Consider the following 12,097-nt stretch of genomic DNA (forward strand, 5'->3'; position numbering starts at 1 on the left):
CACTAATCAAACCATGAGTAAAAGATTAATCTACTTTATAAGACTGCTTGCAATAATATATATATATTGATTTTTATCTTTAATTTTCAAGAATATGATTCACTATTTCGCTAAAAAAGCTATCTTTGGCTGATATCTGGTCGATTTGTTTGTATATTTTAATGAGTTTAATCTAACACTTGAACTGGTCAAAGAAAAAAAAAGAAAGCAACATTCTTTAAAACAATGTTAATATATTTTTTATTATCGTAATAATTATTTTTTAATATTTCAATTTTGGAAGTCGGTTCATGATTTTCGTTTATCATTTTGTACATTTCTTATCGTTAGTTTTATAGACTGATTTTTGAATTACTTATTTTCATTTATAACGTTGCATAATAATAAAATATAATGGAATCATTAAAACATTAGAATGGATGACTTCAAATTCACAGTGAAGAACCCATGTTACGAGCGTTGAAATATCGTATCAACTGGGATATTTATACTTCATTTAAAAATTGAATCCTTCTTTTTGTAAAGTTATTGGGACGTTCAAGCGTTATCCGAAGAATATTTTGTTCGAATCGCGGAATCGCTTCATTCTGAAAATTGCTTTTACAACCCTATACAATTACTAAATGGAGCAATAACACGATCATGAAAATACGAATTTAACTCGTGTAGTCATGAATGATATATTTTATTTTGAAATGAAGATTAGTTCCAGAATGACGCAAGATTGATTTTAGCTGATCAAAACAACGTATTATAATAAAATAATAACAATGTTGTTCATATAAATGCAAAGTTAATAATGGGAAAATAGATACTCAGTTTATCTTTTGTCGTTAAGTTAAGTTCTCAATCGACCATCCTTATGAATGTTTGAATATCTACAAATACGAGTAAGTTTGCTGTATATCTTAATTTTCCATTCAAACACACCGGGACTCGGTTAGCAGATTAAAATTTTGTAATTCAATGTTTTTAATTTATTTTTTATTATTTCCTGTCTATTACCTAGGTTTTTTCAGTATATGAATTTTGGATAGTAAACTGCACATTGCCAGAAAACAAAGAAATAGTGATGGCAACGTTAAATACGTTAATATAGTAATGCAAATAGACAGGAAATAATAAAAAATAAATTAAAAACACTGATTTACAAAATTTTAATCTGCTAACCGAGTCCCTGTGTGTTTGAATGGAAAATTAAGATATACAGCAAACTTACTCGTATTTGTAGATGTTTCAATTCAGTTTGATGATATGTAATCCGATTGTCAGTGAACTTTGAATTATCCAGTGAGAGATGTCATAAAGCGAAACAAGAAGTAACTATTAAATTCTTCTTAAAAAAATATTCGGCAAGGGTAGAGGCAGAGTTAGTTCAAGTAGGAATGCCGACTATCTGTTGAAAGTAAAACGTTAACAATATGAACAATTAATATAATTTTGTTATTCTATAAGTTGTTAATGAAAATATATGATCATTTTAGTACATGACAGTTCGCATTATCGAAAAAATATACCACAAGACTAACAATCCTGAACTTGCAACACCTCTCCGTAGACAAAAAGAGGACTACTGGCACAGGCACTTGTCTCAGAAAAAAAAATTCCTAGGTATATAGGAAATTTTTTTTCTGAGACAAGTGCCTGTGACTACTGGAAATGCAATTAGGAACTGCGACATCATATTGGTAACAATGACAAAATTGATGGTATAGGTATTCTATCTAGTCCCTCCTGTAGCTCGGTGAATGTGATAAATATTTTCAACTCTACTCCTCGTCGCAGACGCACGCAGTCATGGTCATCGTCATTATACATCACCTACTCTATTATTAATGACTTGCTGCTATTTATACAAAAGCTGTTAGGTATTCATCACATTCGCACAAAACCTTATTCATTATCCCTTTCAAAAATTCATTCTCTGTTCAATTTATGTTTGGAAACCACTATTACAAACCCTCATTCAAACTTATACAAACTTACAGCTATCATTTCGGATATTGCAAGTCACAGACTTTTCAAACAAGTTTGCATTGGAAAAGATGAAAAAGAGAAAAGATGTTTTCTTAAAATTTCCTTTGCCAACAAAATTCTCAATAGCGTTAATTTGGGCAATATCCTTCATCATAAATTAGTTCATTAAAAAATACCTCCTTATTTAAAAGTTCAGTTTGTACCGATAATTTCTTATACCTATACCGAACCAACTGCAACTAAAATTTTCAATTACAAACACGTTTTGCAGGATCTCAGTATTGACTACTTCAAGTCTAAACCTGATTAAACCTGTGCTAGTTCCCAATTCACATATAATCCGACTGGCCACGTTATTATCCCTGCAAAACGTGTTATGAAAAGGTCCGAAATATCGTGAGCCTAAATCCATCAATTGCAAATACAACATCAAAATACTGATGGATTCAGTCAAGGATTATGCTAGGTAACGGGCTAAACGCGAGAAAGAAGACATAGAAACATAGTTACCTATTATGTCTGTATTTTTCACGCATCGTTATAAATATTACAGAATTTGATGCGACTGTTACACGAGTGGAAGGTTAAACGCTATAAAACCAGGTTCAATCCATCATTTTCTACATTAGAGATTGTCTGTCCCAATAGTTATCAAAGATACCAGGATTATAATTTAGTACGCCAGACGCGCGTTTCGTCTACATAAGACTCATCAGTGACGCTCATATAGAAATATTTATAAAGCCAAACAAGAACAAAGTTGAAGAGCATTTAAAATCCAAAATTCTAAAAAGTTGTGCCAAATACGTCTAAGGTAATCTATGCCTGGTATAAGAAAATCCTTAGTTTTTCGAAAAATTCAAAGTTTTATAAACAGGAAATTTATAAAAATGACCACCACACCACACCAAGTCAGGAATATGACAGTTGTTGTCCATTCGTTTGATGTGTTGTATCATTTGATTTGCCATATGATTAGGGACTTTCCGTTTTAAATTTTCCTAGGAGTTCAGTATTTTTGTTATTTTTTCTTTTTTCCGAATGGAATAAGGCTGTGAGGTCGTTGATACAAATAAGAATTAAGAAAATAAATGGGTCTATCAATACCCATGCTACGCCAATCTTTAAAGACCCACAAGTTGCAAAGCACTTGACCTACCTCCATGACAAATATGTTGTCATCCCCACAGATAAAGCCCTAAACAACATCGTTTTTGTGTGTTAATCTCATTACATAAACTGCTTGATAAATTGATTAGCTATTGACAATTCACTTGGAAACTCAACATATACCATCACGACACCTACCAAACACGAAATCCTGGATAATCATAGTTATGTTATATGTTCCTTTAGAATTTCAACCAGAGATGAAGAACTGGATCTTCCATCACTGTTTTGGATACCTAAACTACAGCTGTGTCGTTACAAACAACGGTACTTTGCTGGGTCTGCCAAGTGCTTAACGAAACCTTTTTCTATAGTATTATCATCAATTTTATCTGCAATCAAAGCCGGACTTTAAAGTTATTATTAAACTGCCTGTTTTGGAGGAATGGTGGCTTGAATCAGATGTGGATACTAAAAAATTCCAAAGATCTTTTAGAGTGCACACAATCTAAGACTATCTCATCTTGTAGTAGTATTAAAACACTTGACTGTTTTACACTTTACACAAGTATTCCCAATTCAAAACGAAAAGACAAATTGAAGGATTTAATATTGCTTTGTTTCATAAAAAGAATGGCTAACGCAGAAACAAGTGTCTTGTCTTGGGGAGGGATTAATCCTACTTTGTAAGGAATCACTAAGATTAAAACCAAAGAATCTCTAAAATTGACATTTTCAAGGTGCTTGATTTTTTTTATTGACAACATATATTTCATACGTTTGGAAGACACGTTTTTCAACAGACTGTCGGAATTCCAGTGTGAACCAATTGTGTCCCTCTTGTTTCTTATTTATTATAAAGCTGACTTCATACAGGAACATTTTAGGAAGAAAGATAAGAAGTTAGCAATATCCTTTGACTTTACTTTTCGCTATATGGATGATGTTCTCTCACTAAACAATTCAAAATTTGGTGACTATGTTAAACCCATCGAACTAGGGATAAAGGATACAACAGATACAGTAAAGTCTGCCTCTTATCTTGATTTACATATAGAAATTGACAATGAGGGTCAGTTGAAAACAAAACTTTACGACAAAAGCGATGATTTAATTCAGCTTCCCAATTGTGAACTTTCCATTTCTATGTAGCAACATTCCAGCAGAGCCGACATACGGAGTATATATCTCCCAATTGATACGATATTCCCGAGATAGTATTTCCTATAAATATTGACTTGATATAGGGTTGCTGCTCACAAGGAAGTTATTAAACCAAGAGTTCCAAATGGTGAAGATGAATTTATCCCATCGTAAATTTTAAGGACGACATCACGAGTTAGATGGCCTTTATGGAATAACCGTTTCACAGATGATATCGGATATGTTCCTTATGTCGTAACTACAACCCACTTCCCTTTTCACCACGAATGTGACCTACCGAATTGGATTATTTACAGGGTTTGTAATAACATGAGCAGCACGACGGATGCCATATGTGGAGCAGGATAAACTTTCCCTTCCGGAGCTCCTGAGATTGCCTTCAGTTTTTTTAAGGGGTTCGTGTTGCCTAGTTGCTATGTTCTGTCTTGAGTACTATTATTTGTCTGTTTGTCTTTTTTATTTTTTACCCATGGCGTTGTCAGTATATTTTCGATCTATGAGTCTGACTGTCCCTCTAATATCTCTCCCCCTCTTTTTGTAATGTCAAATTTTGTTTGAATCTATAGTTAATGAAGAGATATTAGTCCGTTCATATAAATTTAGATATCTGTATCGTCATTGGACGTTCTTCTTTTATTAGGGAAAATAAATCATATTTTTTTCAACCAGTCTTAAAGTTTAGAATTGGGAATACTTTGTTCAACAGCTTTCTTGTTTCTATCAAGGACATGAATGGAGACACAAGCTTTGGAATATCATATCAACTTGGAGATATATGTCTAGGCAGACACTGCTTGAATGTTGCTACATTGATCTGAAAATATAACATTGTCTCACCCATCATGTTCCTCTCTTCTTTTATTTTTTTTTATTTAAGTCAAGATATGAAGTAGACTTAAGTGTACGTGAATAATTCTTTATTCTAAGATCAATTTGATAGATAAGTTAAAAAAAGAAGAAAAATGTCAAGATGGCAATCAAAAATCATTATCCAATTCCAATACAACACACTGCATTGATAATACCACAAAGCGACGAAAAAAACCCAACAATAACAAAATACTAGTGTTATCAACGGTTAACCGGTTAATCGGTCAACCGTTCGAACGACCGAATACCGAATACCAAAAACGCTAACCGGTTAACCGGACTTTTTTCATTTTTAATTGATTTGATATACATTTGTATTGAAATCATTGAATTTGTGTTTTCTTTACAAATTGTCGTCCTGGTAATTAATTTGACGGATCAATTGTCCAGTATAATGATTGGTATTGTTAATCCAAAAATATAAAATTAATTAGAACTTGTCTCTCAGCTTGATGCAAGATCTTAAGGAAACATAATTAGTTTCATGTTTTTTAACAGTAATTTTTAATCAGTAATACGATTAAATTTTACGATTTACTTCCTTATTTCATTTTTGATCTTATATTGTGTAGACCTACATCTGAATATGCAATCTCTGTCGTGCAAGTCTTTGTCATACTTTAAAGTAAATGTTAACTCAAATACTGTAAAAAGCAAACCAATGTGCATGTAATTAATGTATACTTGATGGTACGAATGTCAGGATTAATCAATTTTAACTAAACACCATACATTATTTCGGAGACAACAAGACAAAATGAAAGAATCATCGTTTTCAGACATATTCAATTCTACGAGATCAAGACGTTTTTTTTTTTATTTTCCAATTTGAAGTTAGTACAAACGCCATAGTTGATACCGTGTATTTGATTATTAAAAGTCAAACTTCGACAGGAATCTTTAAGACAAACCTTATAAAACCAAAGGCCAAACTTCAATTCATCGTATTATAAAAACGTAAAAGTATGACTGGGATGAAATGTAGTCACATTGACACTCATACCACATCTTCTTATATCGATGTGTAGGGTACTATTGATAAGGCCTTCAAACATTAACTTAAACTACCGGTTAACCGGTTAATAGGTCGAACGATTAAACGAGTAACCGGTTAGGCAAAAGTGTACGATTTGACAACACTACAAAATACTACACAAAAACAAAAATTAAGCAAAATGAACCCCCACCAAAATTTGGGTTTAAACACAAGTGCTGCTGAAAGGTCAGCAGTTACTTTTTCACTAGAAGTACTAGTAGTGTTGCTTATTGCAAGTAAGACTCCGGTGATAAGTTGCATTCTGTAAAGTCACAATCTCACAAAAAAGGACGGGACCGTGGTTACAACAGTCATCAATCTTTGAAATTCTCGAGAGACATCGTATATTAAGTGGAACGTTGCCGCCATCGAATGTGAAGTTAAAGTACGCATGCAGCTCTTTTCCAATTGGAATGGAGATTGAATTTTGAAAAACACGTCTTCCAAACGTAGCAAATACTTTACTTAAATAAAATCAGACATCTTTATCATCGCATTGAACAACAGATCGGGGGATTGCATTCGACACCTAAGCTTCACAAAATTCCGTACAAGCAACGGTAAATTACTGGCTCATCTGCATGTTCGACTAAAGAATTATATTAACAAAATGTCTGTCCGCAGTGAAAGAGGGTCTTCAGAAATACTATGAAACTTGCTGGCGTAGTGGTAATTAGCAAGATGTGGATTCTCAAAAACTCTTAACAACTTCTGGATAATATAAATCTCGATGTTTTGTAAAATTATCTATTTCAAATTTATTGATTTTTCAACCCTGTATATCACCATTCTACATGAGAAATAAAAAATCGTCTTAAAGGAATTATACACAATGCTTTGCAACATAAAAATGGCAGATTACGCTATAAACTATTACTTTGGGATACCATGCGGCATATTTTGTTAATGGTAAACGAAAAGATAAAAAATGCTTCACAGAGAAACAAGTGGGTTTCTTATTGAAAACATATTTGTTGAATTTGGAGGTCGACTTTATTAACAAATTATCCGCATTCATATGGGAATTGAACTGTGCTCCTCTTCTTGCCGACCTCTTTTTCTTTTTAATTGTGTCGGAGTTCCTTAAGACACTTGTAAAAACCGGGAAGATAACAGAACCCAGGTAATTTAATTTCACATTTAGATATATTGTTGATGTTCTTTCCATTAACAATTCAAACTTTTCTGAATGGGTTCCATTAATATTCATCCATAAGAACTAGAAATCAAAGAAACAACAGACGCGGCTTCTTCGGCCTCTTTTTTTAGACTTATACTTCGAATACACGGTCATCTTAGAACCAGAATCTATGACAGACGAGACAATTTTTATATGGAAATTATCAATTTCCTCCACCTTAGTAGCAATCTACCAACTTCTCCTACACATGGGATATACATTTCCCCAACTTATTCGGTATTCAAGAGCTTTTAGATATTTTAGAAGGTGAAAGACCTAGATTCTTCATACTATGTATATAGATGCCTCATGTTACGCAGTTTCCGTCTGTTACATGTCAATTGTTCTTTTCCTTGACCTCATTTTCATAGTTCAGTGACTACTTGAAAAACAAGTTAAAATGTTTTGTAATGATAATTTCACTTTTATTATGAGTAATAGGATAACAATAATTGGTATGTGCGTACTTTGCAAAGTCCTCATGCCGGTTTTTCACTTGACCTCGATCTTATTTCTCTTAACAAGGTTAAGTTTTGGTGATTATGTCCATATCTCAGATACTATAAGCATTAAGTCTAGTATATTGGGTGTATGGAAGGACAGTAAGGTGTACGTGTCGGACTGGCAGGTGTCATTTGACCTTGACCTCATTTTCATGGTTCAGTGGTTATAATTAAGTTTTTGTGCTTCGGTCTGTTTTTTGTTATACTCTATGCAATAGGTATACTATATAACGTGTATAGAATAATAGTAAGGTGTATATATCTAGCAAGTAGGTGTCACGTGACCATGACTTCATTTTTATGGTTCAGTGGTCAAAGTTAAGTTTTTGAGTTTTGGTCTTATTTTCTAATACTATAGGCAATAGGTCAATGTTCTTCGATCATGTTAAGTTTATGTGAGTTGTAGTAAAGTTTTATATTTAGGACTATCAACATAATATCAATGATAAGTTCAAGAAAGCGAGACATTTCAGCGTGTGCACTCTTGTTTAGGAAAAATCTATGGAGTAGAATTAGAGATTTGACGATTTTAAGACAAATTTTAGAAGATTTTTCGACGATTTTATGTGCTTTCCATATATTCACCCTTATTGAAAGAAATCAAATCTGTAATATTTCAGATAATAAAAGAGATAAATGCATTTTTTTTTTCGATTTGCAGTTGTAATTCAACAAGCCAAGGTTGCATGCAAAATCTTTTCAATCTATTTTAGAAATTTGAAAATCGGTATACTACTTTAGCCTTTACTTATGAAGAAGAATAAAGCTGAATAGATGTTATCAAGACATTTCTTGGTAAAAGAAAGTTTTCTAAAGGATGGTTTCTCAGCTTCTTTTTTTTCAATTCAGACCATTCTGAAAAGTCTTTGACTGTCAATAACTGAGATGAAAGCCTTAGAAAAATTTATTAGTTAGCATAGGAATTCGTAACAGTTTTTTGTAAGCAAAGTTAACAAAGAATAAAATTTTGAGAGGGACAGTCAACAAAGCATCGTGAAGATGTGATGATTACATAAAGGCTTTTGTATTAAAAAGTAAAATCACAAAATACTGAACTCCGAGGAAAGCTCAAAACGGAAAGTCCCTAATCAAATGACAAAATCAAAAAACTTAAACACATAAAAAAAATGGACAACTGCCATATTTCCGACTTTGTACAGGCATTTTTTTATGTAGAAAATAGTGGATTGAACCTGGTTTCATTGCTAGCTAAACATCGCAATTGTATGACAGTCGTATAAAATTCCAAAAAGACAGGTCGTAAAAAAAAATGTTGTATGTCGAATAACTTGACTTCTTTGGCAGGCTTAATGAGTTCAGTATAAAATGTATAAACTTGCAACAATTAATATATACATATATATTGTATGTTTGAGTGTATGTTAAATTTTTTTTCTGTTCGTCCCTAACATGTTTAACTTGTTAATATGACAATAAAGATTATATAATAATACAAACATCACAATGACTGAATCTACGTCGAGGAACAGAGTTGAAAGTATTCAACATATTGACTGACCAGTGAAAGGACTAAAAATACCTATACCATCAATTTTGTCAATGCAACGGTGTCGCAGTTCCAAATTCTAGAAACTAACAGTTTGACCTTGGTGTACGGACAGGTGTTTCAATAAAAGGACCGTTAGTTTAGTCCTGTTATATATATTTTTTATTATGATGAAAACTCACATAATAAAATGCTTCGCTGAGCCCAGCCGGATACGACCGCAGTGGTCGAACCCTGAACAGTTGGAGCAAATTGGGACACATTATTCAAGCTTGATACTTTCCGATTTTGGATTAGGATCAATTTTTTTCTTACATAGTAAAGTCTGACACAAAATAAATGTGGTCAAAGATTATACAAAAAAATGCGCAATACTGTTCAATTGAAGATTCTTCTTAAAGGTTTAAAAAAAAAATATGAACTCCTTAAAATAATTGTCCCTTCCCCTTTTTAAATTTTTGAATCCCCCCTTTGCGCATTAACCATCAAAATCTATCCCAATATTTCCTATTTAGTATTGAACCTTGTAGTACAATTTTAGAGAGATCCATACACTTGAACATGTTAAATGTCATTGCATTATTGTTAATGCTTAATCTATTACCTAACATTATCTATTACCTTAGTCGTATTTGAAACAACTTTTCGGAATTTTGGATCCTAAATGCTCTTCAACTTTGTACTTGTTTGGCTTTATAACTATTTTAATATGAGCGTCACTGATAAGTCTTTGTAGACGAAACGCGCATCTAGCGTACTAAGTTAAAATCCGGGTACCTTGGATAACTATTTACACCACTGGGTCGATTCCACTGCTGGTGGACGTTTCGTCCCTGAGGGTATCACCAGCCCAGTAGTCAGCACTTTGGTGTTGACATGAATATCAATTATGTGGTCATTTTATACATTTCCTGTTTACAAAACATTGAATTTTTCGAAAAACTAAGGATTTTCTCATCACAGGCAGATAACCTTAGCCGTAATTGGCGCAACTTTTCGGAATTTTGGATCCTAAATGCTCTTCAACTTTGTACTTGTTTGGCTTTATAACTATTTTATTATGAGCGTCAATAATGAGTCTTTGTAGACGAAGCGCGCGTCTGGCGTACTTAATTATAATCCTGGTACATTTGATAACTACTAACATACGGAAGTTAAGCTTCCTTTAAATTCACGGACATATACCAATCCGTAAATTTGCAATTCAGATCATCGTATCCTGTTGTAGTAAGATTTTCTATTTGATGAGTTTATGTCAATATAAACAAAATCAAATTGGACCTGTAGTTTATGATCCTTGAAATTGTGTTTAAATTTCAACAGATTTTGGTAATTTTGCAACTTCAATTTCCAAATAAAAAATAATGAAAAAATGCAAAGAAAATGTTAGAAATTGTAATCCAAGGGCAATAAATCATATAAAATTCGACCAACGATTTTTACAATGTGGACCAATTTGAAGATCTTGTCTTGATGTACACTTGTGCTTTCTAAAGTTCATATTTATCTTAGTTTTTCGGCAAGAATGACTAAAATGAAGTTGTCCGACAGCTATAATGTAAATGTTACTTAGCAAAATAAACCCTGTTGGTTGGCAGACAGAATCATCTGACAATAAAATGTTTATTCTAGATACTCAAATGATGATTGTGACCAGGTTTTCTTCCAATTGTCCTATTAGTTTCAGAGAACATTTTTGTAAAACTTAACAGACGATGACTAAAAAAGCACATTCGATCCATTGTTTTCAGGTGAGCTAAAATTTTACCCTTTTCACCTTAGGATAATAATACCAAACCTTCTGATCAATGACTGACCAACTTTCTATTTTCTCCAAATGTAAAAAGCTGAATGGCCAGTAACAAAACAGGTGCTGAACTTAGTACATCTTGATTCACAAGAAGTTAAAACAATCTTAAACAGAAGATACTGTGTTACCTTCTTATGTTGGTATGATTCACCAATCCACATTAATACTATCCTTTATCATTATTTTAAATCAACCAGATCACTCAATTGTATTTTTAAAAGAGAGGCGAAAGATACCAGAGGGACAATCAAACGTATAGATAAAAAATAAACCGACAACTCCACGGCTAAAAAATAAAAAGACAAACGAACAAATAATAGTTTTTTTATTATGAAAAATATAAACCATAAAACTACAAAATCACAATTCTCACATCAAAACACCTATTCGCAGACAAAAGGACTTTCTTGAATTGAGAAACAAGAGGTAAAACTAGAGGCTCTAACGAGCCTGTGTTGCTCACATTGGTCTATGTGCCAGCAGCATATTAAACAAAAGACACATATTATAGACGAGAATAGAACTCATGATAAAATTGTGTTTTGGTGATGATGATGTGTTTGTCAATCTCATTTTACTTAGCATTCTTGCTGTTTACAATTTACTCTATCTATAATGAATTTGGCCAAGAAGTTTCAAAGAAAACATTTTGTAAAAGTTCACAAAAATTTACACATAATTTACGGAAATTGTTTAAAATTTACTAAAGAGTAGTAACTCCTGAAGGGGTCAATTGACTGTTTTGGTAAAGTTGAATTATTTGTAGATCTTACTTTGCTATACATATTAAATTGATGTTTACAGTTTATCTTTATCTAAGATAGTATTGAAGATAATAACAAACAAGAGTGCACACGCTGAAATGTCTCGCTTTATTTACTAATCATTGGTATTATGTTGATTGTCCAAAACATAAAGCTTTACTACAACTGTCACAAAA

The sequence above is a fragment of the Mytilus edulis genome, chromosome 1, assembly GCF_963676685.1.
Source record: "Mytilus edulis chromosome 1, xbMytEdul2.2, whole genome shotgun sequence".
NCBI classification, from domain to species: Eukaryota; Metazoa; Mollusca; class Bivalvia; order Mytilida; family Mytilidae; genus Mytilus; species Mytilus edulis.